Below are 16,750 nucleotides of genomic sequence, written 5' to 3' on the forward strand. Positions count from 1 at the left end.
ATACTGCTGGCAGCCCCACACTAGGAAAAAGATACGCAAATGTTGGCTAATCCATGTGGTGCTTTCACTTCCACAGAGAGCCAACCACCCCAGGCTACAGAATGGGGTGACCGTTCTTCAGCCCCCTCCAGACCTGTACAGGCTCACAGGCTGCCCTGAGGAACCCCAAAAGCACATTTTCCCACGGGGAAAAAAAAAATACATTAAACATGAAACACCTGAGGTAATAACCTAAATTCTCCAATGGTATTGATATCCAGAATAACTTAGGGAGTTGATGGTTGGAGCACAATTAGAAAAAAAAATAATGTTAGAGCTCATTACCAATGGGATGTAGGACTCTTTCGGCCAGACTGTGGTGGTGTTTGGGCTCCTCCAGTTTGCCCCACTTCAGGATCTCATTTTTGCTAAATTGCTGTGCAAGAGCTTGTGGAGGACAGGCAGCCTTACTGACCACGCGTCCCTGTGGCAGGCTGCCCAGCGAGCCCCCAGCTGTATGTGTGTATCTCTCATCCACAGTCTTGGGAAGGGACATGCGGACTTTTTTTTGCTGAATAGTTTTGGGAATCGTACTGACTGAAGAGTCACACATGCCTAGCAGAAGTAAATGCTTTGCCAGCTTTGCAGAGGAACAATCAAAAAAACTGAAATTTCTAGTTTGGGCTACATCCTAGCAGCAGCTAAGTGACACAGTGTTGCCTCAGGCCATCTTGAATCACTGGTTTTGAAATGAAAGATCTGGGGACATAAATGGATTTATCTCCAGAAAAAGTAGAATCCCAAAACCCCAGCAAATGTGCTTCCAAGCCAGGGCAAGTGCTGGGAACGATTCCATGGGCACACTCAGCCCCAATCAGCCCCATGATGCCTTCCTTTCCCCTCTGACCAGAGCCCTGGAGCTCAGCAAAGGACCTACACAACAGCAGCAAAAGGCTGGTAAAGGCATCTCAGCCTCCCTCTCCCTGGCAAAAATTCCTGTATCATCCAAGCTAGCAAAATCTGTTTTGGGAAACAACAGATATATCAGGCATTCTGGCAAAGCTCAGGAGAAATGAGAGTTCAATGATGTTGAAAAGAAAACTATCAGAGAGAGATTAGTTTGTCTGACAGTCTTTCTTTATGCTTTCGGCTGATGAAGAACAAGAGCCCTTCCATGCATATTGAATTTACTTCTGGTGTGAATCAGCCTCTGTCAGCAGCGCTGCAAGTGTTGCTGGTTTAGGAAAATGGGTGATCACTGCTGGCTGGCACCTGCCCGCCGCACACCTCCGCGCCAAAGTTTTCTAGCCACTAATTCTGCTGCAAGCAACACACTTCCCACTGAAGCATCACGGTTCTGAATATAGCATTCAGAACATTTCCTGCACTGTCTAGTAAAGTGTTTGCCCGAGCGGGCAGACAGTACAACTGAATAGGGGTCGGCAGGCCACGGGAACCTCAGGCTCTGGTTATGGAGATGAAAAGAGGCAAGGGCGCAAGTGTTGCCTGCTACCAGGACTGGCAGTCCCAGCACATTTCACACACCACTTTGCACGGGACACAGCCTGCACTGCCAGCTCGCTGGCACCATCTCTGTCTACACGACACAACAAAACCTGACCACTGTTTCGCCACAGCCATCCCTCAAATGCCGTGGTGTTGCAGCTTGCGCAGGTATGGTAATGCCTGAACAGATGCAGAATTACACCACAGCTGCTCTCCTGAGAGTCTCTGCTGGTATCACACGCTCAGCATCTATTCTTCTCCCAAATATGAGACATCCATGAGCTCAAAGCTCGGATATAAAGTAATGCCTAGATGTTTCAGGTTCTTTTTCTGATACTGATAAGACGCCCAACACAAATTACAGTGGTACGGATTTTGTCCCTGGCTCCTGCTATTCCATGGACCATTCTGGCAGCCCAAAGGTGGCAGCAACCCAGCTGAAACTGTGGGTTGTGTCTTCCCTGGGAGCAGGCAAAACCCAGGAGTGGTGTGTCATGACACAGATGGGGAAAAGGAAGGCACAGCTGGGGGACTGCAGTGGTCCAGAGTGGCTCGGCAGCAGGAATGCCTCTCCTGAGGCCACCCTGCAGAGCAATCCTGCTGCTTCTCTGTGCTGTGGCCCAGAAGCTCCGCTCTGCCTGCAGATGTGGGTGCCCAATGCAGCAGCGACAGCTCCTAAGAGCTGGCCTGGGACAGCTGAGGGAAGGTGGAGCTGCAGGAAGAGGCCTTCCATGTCCTTCTGGTGTGTGGGAGCAGGGGGGTCCCAGCCAGGCACACTAATGACACATGTAGAGAAGCAGTTGGTTAAAGGTCTGGAAGTGGCACCCCACTCCCAGCTCTGCCAAAGGTCAGTTCATGTTGCAGTTCTGTCTGCAACAAGAGCGTAACGGTGCTTACCCACCTTTAAAAGTAGGATTAAAATACTCAGGCACTTTGTGATGGACCAAGATATGCTACAAACAGTCAATAGGAAAGAAAAGACTGGCACTCCAGGTTTTATGACTTCTAATGCAGTTCCCTTTCCAGCAGACTAAAATCACTCTGTTGGGCAACAAACAATTGCTAGCCAAATCCTGCCATGCATTTGCATATGATCTTTTTCTGCAAATATCCAGAACATGAGTGGATTTTCTCAAGACAGTGAAGAGCATTTCTTCCCCATGAGGGCAGCGAGGCGCTGGCCCAGGCTGCCCAGGGCAGCTGAGGGTGCCCCATCCCTGGCAGTGGCCAAGGCCAGGCTGGACGGGGCTGGGAGCAGCCTGGGCTGGGGGGAGGTGACCCTGCCTGTGGCAGGGGGCTGGAACTGGGGGGTCTTTGGGGTCCCTTCCGACCCAAACCATTCTGTGATTGCATAACAGGATTTTCTTTTGCCAGCCTTCTAGATGAGAGAACAAGCTGCAAAGCTGGTAAAACAGCTCAACTTACAGTTACGTGCCTCTATTGCTTATTTAAAGCATTGCCCAAACTACTTGTTTTCCCTAGCATGAATCTTAGAATAGCTGGACCAAGTTTAGCAAATCTTCCCACCCGAAAGATGAACCTGAAACAGTCACAAAAGTAGGGCTGGAAAGTTTGGCTAAATTATAAGGACCAAACAAAGAGGCTCTGGCATCTGGCAACTTTAATAACTGTAGATGCACTTCAGCTTGCTTGACCCACTACATCAGCAACGTTGACCTCATTGCTTACTGCAAAATCATGATGCATTCCTCAGTCCGTGGCAGCATCACCTCAGTGAGACTAAAATAAAACCCACTGAAAGGTTTTATATAGCGCCAAGGCTACAAGATCTCTAATGTAGTTTTCTTATTGGAGCAAGAGCCAAGTACAGCTTAAATTCATTAGCTAATGGCCTGTGACAATGAAGGACAAAGACAATTATTATGCATATCTCCCAGCTGATTGTTTCTGTATGAAGAAAATTCAACAAATTATTGTTCTTTTATATTCATGTACCATAAAGGATTACTATCATATCTATTTCAAAAAAATCCTATCCCTTTCAAAATGCAGACTAATGCTGGATAAATTTGATTTTTATAGACGAAAGCTTGCTGGAAAAATCTAGATTTTATTAGAGCCATGGACAATCACATTACATTTTACATGATATGAGGACTTGACTACTGAATCAGGAAATTGATCTCAGGACATTTTTTTCTCCTGAAGACTTATCAAGTCCCTGAGCATCTCTCATGTATCTCAAACATTCATCCTTGGATATAATAGCCAGAGGCATCCTCAATAGCTGTTTTTATTTATAGAGAAGTCAGAAAAGATATACAATATGGAGTCTTAAAGATGAGTGAAAGCCTCCTACCTCTCTCAGTACCAGCTGTTGGTGCATTTCTTGTACTTGAAACATGAAAAGGAACTCAGAGTAGCCATGCACCTGGAATGGTAAAAATCATTATTTCACTTTTGTTTCATTAAAAAAATTTCACTTTCCATGAAGCTTTAGTTCAGGAAAATTATCATTCTGCAAGACCTTGAGACAAGCATAAAAAGCACAAAAGCTCACAGAAATATTAAACCAGATCTATGGTTAAATAGCCTGAAGACTATAGGTCTGTGTCTGAAATGAAGAAAATTATATCCTAATACAGAAAGGGTAAATCATCTCGCCGCTTTCAGCAAAGCGTGTGGTAGATCACACTCCTTGTAACTTTTTAGTGCCAACAGGTAACGCACCGAGGAGAGGGTGTGTCACCTGAGTGCCAACTGCTGTAAATTCAGATTCAGCAGGACCCAGCCAGACCCACCACGGCTTCAGGGCCCCATCCTGTCCTCATGCACTGTTCGAGCAGCTCTGCCATGCTGCCAAGCCTCCAGGAGGCTGCTGACACCGGCTCCGTGTCGGGAAGGGACGGGCTAACCCTGGAGTCCAGACCCCGGCTGCCCTGCCACCCGACAGCAGCCGTGGCTTTCCCGTGTTTTCAGTGACAGTCTGAGGTTTGCTGAAGCTGTGGCTGCTCCATCACCGCTCGCCCCGTTCCAGAAAGGTGCTGGGTAACCATGTCGATAGAGATTTCTCCCGGCGTTCAAGCACGTGACCCACAACTCTTGTAACACCAAGCCAGCTTGCAAAGATGCACAGAAGGCCTGGGTTTATGCGCAATATTTCATGAAATCACATATTCTGGTAAGCATCCACCCATTGTTCTCGGGGACCACACAGAAGCCCACTTGGAGCAGCAACCCATCCTCCTACCCCTCAGTCCTCGCACCCAGTTTGTCGCTCATGGACACTCAAGGCCTCCCAGTTACTCTGGAGTTAATGGGTCGTTCACACAGAGCTCGACAAAAACCTAAACTTACCCTCCTCATGCGGAGGGGCAATGAGGGCTTGGTAAGGGCTCGGTAATCCATCCTGCAACGGCAAAAGCGCCAAAAGCGATGGGTGACTCCTGCTGGCCCAGCATGGCCCAGGTGTGCCTACAGCTTGTCCCCAGGGCTATGATGTGTGCACCACGGTGGCCCCCCCGGTTCCACAAATCACCCTTTGCACATTTTCTCTTTGCAGCTGACACTTGTAATACAAGCCACTGAGGCTGTAATAAAATGCGCAACATGGACTATATATATGGAGTGTTACAGATTATGAAATTCAATGTCATTTTTTAGAAGTCATAAAAACATTATCTAATTCCCAGTATCCATTCCCCCCCCGCGAGAGACTCAGGAATATGTTTATACACTAAAATGTCAGAATCATAAACCACCTGATTTTGCACTGTTTACTTTGCGTTGTGGTGACTAGTTAATATATGACATTTCATAAATACAGTGACTCAGAAATAATTAGCATGCTGAATAACAAGCTTTCCACTACAATACAGCCCTATACGTTTTAGACCCCTGATTTTCATGAAGCACTTGCGTAGCCTACCTTAAATACTACAAATAAAAGTGAACTCTGGGGGGAAAAATGCTGCTGTTGGGTTTTGTTATGCCGCCTTTTCCTGTAAAGGGAGGTGTATGGATAGAACAACCCAGGGCTGCAGCGACAGGCAGCAGCGGCTGTGCTTTCCGTGGCAGGGACAAAAGAGGCAGCGCGTCTTGCCGTTATGACATGAGGGAGAGGTTCCAAGAGAGTATCACGTTAGCGAGATTAAAATTAACAGAAACGCTGAACAAAATCCTTCTTTGAAGGAACAAGATGATTTAAACTTGCTTGTAATTAAGAGAGAAACAGCACTGCACACAGCTCTGCTCTAGCCAAGGAGTCTTCCAGATTTTCACTGCTCAGCTTGCAATACTCCTACTTACTATTTTTTTTTTTAAACACACAGTGGATTTTATTGCCTTTTTTGGATATTAATATGCAACCAATTATAAATTGTGAGTTGCAGCACTGGATAATTTCCCTTCAAGAATGCTAAGCAGGTTCTGTGCTGTGTCAGCCCATGTGACAGCACAGCAACTACCATCCTCCCGGACGTTTTTTAGCAGCAATTCCTGAATGGTTGCTCAGCAGGAAAGCTGGAGCAAACCCCATCTTAGGACCTCCTCATGATGCTGAGTTTTAACTTGCTGGATGTTCTGATTAAAAATAAAAAGAAAACAGGATTTAATGCAAATTCTCAGGAGCGGAGATTCAGATGAAAGCTGGGAAATAACAGTATCACCTATTATTGCATCATCAGAAGTACTCGCCTCAGTTCCTCGCCCCATCTGCTGCTGTGCTGGCACCACATTCAAAGCTGCTTCTTGAGGCTTGTCAGAGGAGAGAGGGCAAATTTAAGTGCAAGGTTCAAAAAAAAAAAGGGAAAAGAGAAGGCAGCGTGAACTTTGATTTCATGTTGCATGGCAGCACCGCTGTCGCTGTGCTGTGCTAGCCACCCGTGTACCTGTAACAGCTGTAACGCAGCTGCCGCGGGTTGGGGCTGCACAAAGATGCCCTCTTCCCTTTTATTTTTCCTGGGATAAAGTACTTGCAAAAGAACTACCCTTGCACTGAGTAAAGGTATAATTATCAATAATTATTGACTCTCACCAGTGTAAGCATTACTGACACTGGTGGGGACAACATGAACCTTGATGCCGACCGGGCTGTGCCTCCACCGAGCCCAAGTGACAAATGCCGTTCCTGAATTTGGACGCGGGCACCGAACCAATAAAAACACTACCCAGAGAAGCAACTATGGATGAGGATGCACTTTAAATATCAACATTTATGCATGCTTTACAGCTCTTTTCTGTTAAAAAGCTCATTCACTGTGCTGAAAAATAACTTTTCTAAACTGAAATGGAAAAAAGATGCCGAGACCGGGCTGTACTTTCTTTTTTACCTTAATCACAGGACTCAGCTTTGGTGGGTGTCATAATTTGGTTTTGGCTGAGGTAACCTAATGCATTAGAACCCTGTACAGTAACACCAGCTCAGACATAAGACACTGAGCTGAGGCCGTAGCTGTGATATCTAATTGCCTTTGCCTAGAAACCACGGTCAGCATTTGTCATCCTTAATAGGGAGTTTCAAAACAGCCTCCAATATTTGCAAAGCGTATAGCCTCCTCTGTGTGCTGCAATGTCAGGAGAGTTTAGGACTCAAGTAATCTTGCTGCTGCGCTCTTTGTGCTTTTCAGCAAGATGTTGGCATGTTCTTTCCACACAGGCCTGTTCAGCTCGAGAGAGCCTTTTCCTCTCAACACCTACGCATCACCTTCCAATTAACAGCTATTAAGAAGAACTTCCAAAGGCATCTGCAGTTTGTCACGGTCTACGTTTGATGATAAATTCACAGTAAGGAAAAAAATAATAATACAGGTCCACTCAAAGATCAAATATCCAAATTAATCCCTGGTTCTTGTTTTTTCCTTCTGTTTTATCCTTCACTCCCTCCATCATTCATCAGAGGTCCAAACTGGTGCAAATGAACTTCTGAATGCGTGACAACGTGATCCATCTAAGAAACCTAATTCAGAAGCAATTATTTTTCTTACGGGTTTTTTTTTTTCTCTTTCTCAGGGCCCAAGAATGTTCATGGGAGCTTGCTAAGGAACAATTTAGATTTGCCTGTTTGTGTAAAAATAATCCATGTTTCCTTGACATGTTGAGAATAGAACGTGCCAGAAATAACTTGCATACTTTTGGAGGTCTTTCTGCTTGTGAAAGTCCAGCATGCTACTGGCTTTATCAAGAGGTCTAAAACACGCTTGTGGAACTTGAAAAAGGCCTTTCCAATGACTGATGCAGTTAATTTGTGAGGCTAACTCATTACATTAGCAGAAACGCTAAGTCTTACAAGGACCAATTGCTGTCTTATGCAAAACACAAAATGTGCTCATCTGGAAAAGGAAATTTCACATGTCCTGGCTAATAATGAAATAACAGACCATCACAGACTCCTTCCAGACTCTTCTTATTTGGACATGCTCCACATCCTTTTCCAAGCCAGCATTTTCCTGGCCAACATAAGCCTCTGGGAGATCCCATCTCCCCTCACATCTCTGCAGCTCCAGCCCCAGCCAGGCCCGGACAGTTAAGCAGAAGCCAGCTGAGGGTACAGCATTACCTTCACAATACAGGTTGGAGAAGAGTATTCTGGAGTCGTGGTCTGAAGGGCAGCCACGTCCATAGGCCTAAAAAGGTTTTATGCAGCTCTTTTTTGTTAGTAGCCTCACTAGATTGCAGTGTTACAACTTTCAAGGTTACACATAGCGAGAGGTCTCTTAAGACTTCCAACATTTCCCTTGCTACTGGCTCTCCAAAGGGTTTATTGCCACAGGAAAAGGCTAGGAAAGCTGGGGGTATCAGAACATTTTTCGTAGGAAAGTTATTTTGTAGGCAGCTTCTGTAATGTGGTTAATCTCAAACTGAATAACAGAAAATCCAATATAGTGAAGAAACACATCAAAATCTTGGGATCGCATGTGCTGCAATGGGCACTTGTACTTACATGTCCTTCACAGCAAAGGAATGATGGCACTTATTAAAAGCATTTGTTGATGGAGTGAGTGTAACCAACAGCACCCAAAAGATAAAAAACCATCCCAATTCCCACAGGGGATGCTTTCTGCTCCACACCCTTTCTGAAAGCGCACGTGCGGTATTGGCTTATTGACCTGCAGCTGATGGAGAAGCACGTGTCATTGGGGTCATTAGGAATGAATTATTTTTATATTTTTTTTTGCCAACACAAAAGGTCTGCAGTTACTTAATAACAGCAAGTAATTTGTGTTGCTGAAGGGAATAGTTTTCAGGCTCCTTCATTTACTACACACAGACAGGACAGAGTCTGCCAAAGCAGGGTACATGCTCCTCAGACAATCCTGCTTCTGGTCTCCAAAGGAGAAGCATCCTGTTCAGTCCTCCTGGGCTGTCACAGAAGCAATAATAAGGAAGGACCACGTCCTCAGCTGGCGTCTGCCAGCCTGGCTTCCTTTACTGGAAGGTGTTTTCCTTTTCTCCCCATTCCACCTACGAAATGCTGGCAAAACCCCTCAAACGCTGCTCTTAGAGACACGGATTTATGTCCTGTTCCCACAGCCAGCCACCACCCAGCAGTGGTAAGCAAACGCCTGGGGCTGCAGCGAGGCTTTGCTCTCGCAGGGCTGAAGGCAATCACCCCCAGGAGGAGCCTGGCACCGTGGGGCAGGTGTCCGCGTGCCGCTGCTAGAAACCTCACCCCACGGACCGGCAGCAGGGTCGGCACTCGGAGCCCAGGTACGGAACTTGATCTGGGGTCTTCTCTAAGAGGACATGGCCACAGAACCCCGTGGAAATCCTTTGCTCCTAACAATCCAAGAGCCAGCAGAGAGAATCAGGGAACGATCTTCCCGCACACACATCCTGCTCCAAAACTCTTCTCCTAGGCAGCTGCTGCTGGCCTCGGTCAAGGATGAGACACTGGCCTAGATGAACTGAAGGAACACCAGTCCCTGGATTTCCAGGTCTCTACGGCAGGACACAGGGCAGGTTCTGGCTGCTCTGACTTGCAGCTCAACCCCAGCCTGTGCCTGAGAGGCTTCAGAGTCCAAACACACCTCACGGCCAGCTACACCCCATTGCACGGGAGAAGAGCAAGAGCCAGCCACATCCTGAGCGAAGAGCTCCACGTAGAAGCTCCAGTGCCTCAGAGCTCCAGACTAAGTGCTACTCCTGGTACCCAGACTCACTCTCTGGCTACATGCAACATCTCCTGAGCCATGTATAAGTTCACCAAACCCACCCCAAAGATGCAAGGGCTGTAGTAATCCTCCCTCATAAATCTGCAGCAGCTTCTGTGGCTCTGCGTGGAGAGCTGAATGAATATCAGAGCATCTTCACAGCAGCCAGTTTTACAGCCAGCTCCTACCTCCGTTATTCCCTGCTCACTGCCGCTGGGTTGCACGAGCCCCAGATGCTCAGCCCCACACCTGACCCTTCCGTGCACAGCAGGTCTGCACTGGTGCTGCTGCCCAGACACTTCCGTGGGCACAGAGGCAGAGGTGGTATTTGCAGTTACACCCACTTACGTCTTTGTGCTGTGTGAAAAACGAGCACTCCCTGCTCATCTAGTACTTGACTAAAAAGATTTTGAATTTGATTACATCCCAAGACACATCTGGTTTTAGCAGTGCAGACTGGATACTTGAAAAACCACAAAGAAAAGGTGTTTGGGTTAAGAATGCTCTTGTGATTAAAAAAAATATTGAAAGTCCTCAAGTGTTTGTTTAAAGAAAATAATGTTCATTTAAATGCTGGCACTATTTCAACAATTTGATTTTAATTTTGAAGTGTTGAAAATGCCCTCAGATAATTTCTGTGGCATTCCAGAACCCAAAAGTGATGGTAGAAAGCAAGCCATTTAAGAAATCAAGTTAACTACAGAACTAAAATTCGTTTCCTGTTTTCTAAGAAAAGAAAAAAGGGCCCAATGCTCTTAAGTCTTTCTGAGAAAGATCTCATGAGCAGTTTTCATCCAGGAAGGCATGGTTTGCCTTTTTCCCCCAAATGAGACAGAGTTTGCCCTTTGAGAAAGCTTCCAAGAACCTCACAAGCCATCACAACACAAATCATCTACTAGACTTTTGTACCAAGCACACTGCTTTAAGTGCTGTTTGGTAGGACCCGAAAGCAGTCTAAAATAATTTGATTATGGTTACGAAGGTGCTCCATGGTACACATTTTACAGTGTTTGGACTCCGAGTTTCATCAAAGCAGTGGTCTGACCTTTTTATATTAGGATTTGATCTTGCCTGTAGGATTTAGGTGAGACATGCACCAGCACTGCGTTTCTGTGTCATCACCATCTCTGACTTTCTGGCTTAACTGAATCCTCAAGAGATGTTCAAAATCAGAAAGATTTGGGTTTGGGGTCAAAGTTTGATTAGTTTTCACTAAAACCAATCTATTGGCCCAAATTCTCTCAAATTCAGGTCTAGGTTTACTGAAGCTTCAGTTCATTGAACTTGGCTCAAGTATGTACAGCTCATTCTTCAAAGAAACCAAGTGAAACTGGGTCTTTAGCTCATCTCAGATGAGTTATGAACCCCTAGCTGGGTCTCAGCAGGTTTCCTTCACAGGCGTTTTGCAAGCGGTACCGCTTGTAACGTGACGTGCCTCCATCCAGCACGATGAGATGTTGCAACCAGCTGCAATCGCTGCTGTTGCCTCATGTTGGTTTGAACGGAGAGGATTCAGTCAAACGCTCTGCTAGGAAAGCTGGTTTCCATTTTAAAAGGAGAGAAAAAAAATACACAAAAATGCCTCTGAGCAGGCTTTTGAGAGCCCTCCTTGGTTAACTAACACAGCTAACAGGCCTGGATATGCCAACGAGCTGCACATCAACAGCCTGCTCGAAGGGCCAGCACAGGCACGGCACAGCAGCTGCTGACAGATCGGCTCCAACGCCGACGTGAGTGTGCCCAAAAGAGCTCCCTGACGTGAGTGTGCCCAACAGAGCACGCTGATGTGAGTGTGCCCAATAGAGCACACTGACGTGAGTGTGCCCAACAGAGCTCCCCGACGTGAGTGTGCCCAACAGAGCTCCCCGACGTGAGTGTGCCCAACAGAGCACTGACGTGAGTGTGCCCAAGAGAGCACGCCGATGTGAGTGTGCCCAACAGAGCACGCCGACGTGAGTGTGCCCAAAAGAGCACGCCGACGTGAGTGTGCCCAAAAGAGCACTGACGTGAGTGTGCCCAACAGAGCACTGACGTGAGTGTGCCCAACAGAGCACTGACGTGAGTGTGCCCAACAGAGCACTGACGTGAGTGTGCCCAAAAGAGCTCCCCGACGTGAGTGTGCCCAAAAGAGCTCCCCGACGTGAGTGTGCCCAACAGAGCACACTGATGTGAGTGTGCCCAACAGAGCACACCGACGTGAGTGTGCCCAACAGAGCACACCGACGTGAGTGTGCCCAACAGAGCACACCGACGTGAGTGTGCCCAACAGAGCACTGACGTGAGTGTGCCCAAGAGAGCACGCCGATGTGAGTGTGCCCAACAGAGCACGCCAACGTGAGTGTGCCCAAAAGAGCTCCCCGACATGAGTGTGCCCAACAGAGCACACCGACGTGAGTGCGCCCAACAGAGCACACCGACGTGAGTGCGCCCAACAGAGCACTGACGTGAGTGCGCCCAACAGAGCACTGACGTGAGTGCGCCCAACAGAGCATACCAACATGAGTGTGCCCAACAGAGCACTGACGTGAGTGTGCCCAACAGAGCATACCAACATGAGTGTGCCCAACAGAGCACTGACGTGAGTGTGCCCAACAGAGCATACCAACATGAGTGTGCCCAACAGCACTGACGTGAGTGCGCCCAACAGAGCACTGATGTGAGTGTGTCCAACAGAGCACTGACTTGAGTGTGCCCAACAGAGCACAAGCCATCGTCCAGCTGGTTTCGGGAAAGGACGAGAGTGTTAAGGCGACAGTTATTCAGTGTTCCCGTCTGCCAGCACACCCCCTCCCCTGTGGTCACTTACCTTTATTTGACCTTTATGTTCACCGAACATTGGGACACAACATGTTTCACCAGTTCACTTGTCACCAAGCCTGTGGTGGTCTTGGAGGAAAGCCCACCCCAGCACCCTGCTGGCACTGCCACTAGGAGCACAAACGCTCTGTCCACAAAGAGAGGCTTCAGCCCGTTGGCTTTGAACTCGATGGCAGCCACCAAGTCACAGTCCCCAAACCCCGTGCAATGCTGGAGCAGGCACTGGGACGCAGCACCCCGGTACTGCCCGACCCAGCCAGCACCTCTGCTCCCAGCGCACGTAGCTGAGCTCGGCCGCGAGAGTGGCCGGTGGGGATTTTGCACAAACTACATTTTTAAAACCTTCACAGATAACACAGCAGCTTGGTCACAATTTCCACCGTGGTCCTACAGGTGACAGAGACCTCCTCCTGGCAAGGATGTGGCCAAGACACCAGACATCCAGTATGTGTTCAATGAATTACAAATTCCGATATGAATAGGTAAGTTTTCACAGAATTAAAACAAAACTGGTTGTGGGTATGGCCTCAGGCATTTCCTAGGTGCGCCTGGGGGTACAGGAGGCGGGTGCCACAGACACCCCATAGCACCAAATCAATTTTTCACTGCTGAAGTCCATCTGACTCACGGCCACAGCTCAACCTCTGCACTATTGGAGCTAACTTTAGTATAAATACCGCTGAAAAGAATTTACCCTTCTGCTATTGTCAAGGCTGAACAACCTCCAAGAAAGCAAACTGATAGAACTTTTCCATCTTAAAGAGCTCTACAAACCTCACAATAACAGCCAATTTTAAAACTTTTTTTCCTCCAAGTGACCAGCAACTGCATGCCTGAGCTGCTTGATGCTTGCCCTGAGATACCAAAAAGTGGCATTTATTTTGCGGAAGAGAGGCCATCCTTTGACAAATAAGGCCATTTTAGGTATTGATAAAAGGCACATAAAAATGGGTATCTGCAAAATGACTACTTAGAAAATGCAGTCAACAATTTTTGTTTTTTAATCTCACTATCATTCTCCAGATTTAGCATCTATCCCCATTTTCAGTCCCCCACAGTAGCTTTCATTGGGATTACTATAATTGTCACATTATTAACCTACGCTCATTCTTCATCAGCATATCTACATGAAGGCAGCTAAGAAATTAGAGGTAAGTTAGTTCATTGCTGAGGCGCTTGGTATAACCGATTCAGTGTGTTTATCCTGATGTATGTGGGCTGGGAGCGGGTGGAGAGGGCAGTTTTGTTGGTTTTGGTAGTTTTTCTCCTCTGTGCCTAGCACATGTGGTAAGGCAACAGCAATAAATCAGAACAAAGGAAATCAAGTACTAAGGCTTTAGGGAACATGTGTTTCAGAAGAAAAACTTGGCTTGCCACTAGAAGAAAGTATTGCCTTATAACGGATGTTTAAAATTCAGATGTAGAAAGAGACAGACAAAACTATATGAATACAAGTGACTTACAGGTCTGTGCAGCAAGCCAGTCTATCTTCCCAGGCAGCCCCCAGAACCAACACAGCAAGGGCAAAGCGGCGGCAGCGGCACAACTCCTCTCTAAGCAACGCTGCAGCTACAGTATGTTGCAGACAAAGGATGGAAGAATTAAAACCAACCCAGGAAACTGACACATTGTTTTCCAGGATCAGGGCTCTCCAAATGCTGTTGACAGCCCAATTGCAGATCAATGTCAGCTAGAAACATGCTGCTGGAGGAGTAATTTGTCTTCTCTAGGATCCGACATACCTTGCGCTGTAGTGGTATGGCAGCAATTCCACACAGCAACTCCATTCCCAGCCTTGGGTGGGCAGAAACTGCTCAACAGAAGTAATAACTGCTTTGGAGCAGATTTTCTAAGATATTTAGGACCCTAGGCATGAAGAGAGGTGTTTGGTGAGGTTTTCCAAGGCCTCAAGGTGGGTCAGACTCTTCAGACTCAATTCCCGAGACAGGAATTTTCCTCCTGTCTCCCTCCAGTGTCCTGAGAAACTTTTGAAAGGCCATTAATTGCCTCTGTGCACCTTTGAGCACCTAAATACCCTGCAGAGACTTTTAGACCTCATGTCACTCCCCCTCCCCTTGTGCGCTGCCCATGGGACTCCCAGCCAGGCTGCTGGCCAAGGGCCAGCACTGGACTGACCGGTGCTAAGTGCAGGGAAGCAATCTGGGCTGCTGGCAGTACACAAGAGATCCCAGGAGGATGAAAGGGCTCCTGTTTGTCTGTCCTGTGCCTTTCAATGTTTTAGGGTAAACGGTCTCTATTTCAATTAATGCAATAGCTTTGCATTAGTCTTCGCAATAGTCTTCTGCTCATACGCTTTAGGTCAAGCAGTGCATTATTAAATGTACCCTGCATGCACTTTGCTTGTGATGTTGGTCTGCCTTTCCACATTTTCCCCTTTTCTCAGACTTTATCAGTTCCAAGCTTAAATATAAACAAAGCCCAGATGCCAAGAACTGAGCAGTGACTAAGGTGGGGGCTGTGAAAAGGGAGGGAAGACACTATAAATGGAATCAGGGAAGTGTGGCTTGGGGGTGATTGATGAGCTTACATCTGTGAGGAGTCCTCACTATGAACAGCAGGTAGAGTGGCAGAACCAGCAGCAGAAGGTGCACTCTCAGGAGCAAAGAAGGTGGAACTGTGCCTCCCCCATCAGTAACAGCCCAGTTGGTTGGTAGATGCTGGTGGGAACAAGAGATCCAGGGTTAGCATGTTCCTCCCAAACGGGGCTTTGATTGGGGTGCACAGCAGGGTGCGTGAAGTGGGTAAGGAACAGCACACATCCTTGCGGAAATCTGGGAGAAGAGAGTGAGATAAAATACGGTTCCCTTCACTAGCAGCAAAATAGCAAAGACCTGGCAAAAGGGTCTGAAGGTGCAGCAGGGAAGTACCTGTGCTTTTAGCCCCCTTCCCTGGGGTTTTCCTCTATCAGCAGAGAGGCTTGGCACCCGCGCTGGCTCACAGCCACCCCGCACAGGGTAGCCCCGGTGGAAGAGGTACCACGGCACACGCAGGCAGGTCCCCGGCTCAGCCCACGGCAAGAGGGTGCTGCTCAGGGCAGGGTGACAAGGGAGGAAAGTCATTTCAGTCACAGCACTTCCTCCCCATCTGCCACCCTGGAAAGCCTACTGGGGAGCACTGGGAGCATGCGGGGCCGGCTGCTCAAAAAGCTGAGGAGGGGCAGCACTGCCAGGTCGTAGAGTTAAAACGGGACACATGCCAAAAAGGGAGCCTACAGGCAGCCACGCTCCGAAATCTTACCAGCGTCCCATGGCCGTAGTGGCTCCGGCCACAAGGTCAGACAGCCTCCCGCAGCCCTGGGCATCTCCGGTGCCAATCCTGAGGGCCCGGCTGAGCGAGCCGGGGGGCAGCAGGCAGCAGCACCCAGCACGAGCTGCCGGGAAGCCCTGCCAGCAAGGCAAGGGGTCCTCCGCCAGCAGTGGTCTGCAAACCGGGCTGGTGTTTTACCAAACATGGTCATTTATCACCCAGTTCTGGAAGGGCACACCAAGGACATCTACTCTATCCTGCAGTGACCAGCTCCGGGAGTGGGCAGGTGGAACCTGCCTTGTGGGAAATGCCCATGAAAGGCCCAGCCTGCAAGCTGCAGGCTCCTCGGGGTCACAAAAGCACAGGGAGCACAAGCAAAATCAAAGGCAGCTTCCCCACACAGATAAGCTCTCCAGGCTTTAGTAAATGAAATCAAAGAGAAATTGGATCAGGATAGAAAGAGAAGGTCCTTGGGCAAGATGAGGGACTAATGATCAGGGAAAACGCAGAGCAATTTGGAGCAGCTGCCCTGCAGTATTCAACAGGATCCCAGCATTGCCCGTTGCTGAGGATAAATGTGCAAAAGAGGCCTCTGAAATCCTGGTGCTAGTTTAAAAACTGAAAAACCCAAGCAAGCAAAAAAATCTCAATGAATCTGGGGTTCTTCATTCATTGTTTTCTGGTTCCTGAGCCTGTGAAGTACATTCAGCTCTCATTTTCAATGTTTTCTCCATCATTACAAAATAAAAAGTATGAGGTTTTAATATTAAATTGTAATCAAAACTGAAAATTCCTCCTCGATCTCTGTTTCAGGATCCATGCCTCTGAGGAAAGCTCAGAGTATTGTCACTGTGTGAGAAAATGGAGAATGGGCAAAACTGAAATTCCAGAAGTGGATAATCATGGGTAAACACAATGCAGACTTCTTTTTTTCTTTTTATAAATAAACTAGCCAAGACTGAATTATTGTTAAAGCAAGACATGAATTTTAAACAGTGAAAAAAGGCTGTATAAACCATTTTATTCAGAATCTTTAAAGAAAAAGGCTGGGTTACTCAAACACAGTATGC

General features: G+C 47.6%; 1 long non-coding RNA gene across 2 annotated transcripts in view; it reads right to left on the minus strand.

The window, feature by feature from the left end:
• Positions 1-16,750, minus strand: part of LOC308064711 — a 59,280-nt gene that overhangs the window by 5,733 nt on the left and 36,797 nt on the right. For both annotated transcript variants that reach the window (XR_013928497.1, XR_013928498.1), the window contains exon 2: positions 3,806-3,877. This is a non-coding gene — a long non-coding RNA (uncharacterized lncRNA). The remainder of the gene's footprint in view (positions 1-3,805; positions 3,878-16,750) is intronic.

Source organism: Falco punctatus (genome assembly GCF_963210335.1).
Source record: "Falco punctatus genome assembly, chromosome: 5".
In the NCBI taxonomy this organism is placed as follows: Eukaryota; Metazoa; Chordata; class Aves; order Falconiformes; family Falconidae; genus Falco; species Falco punctatus.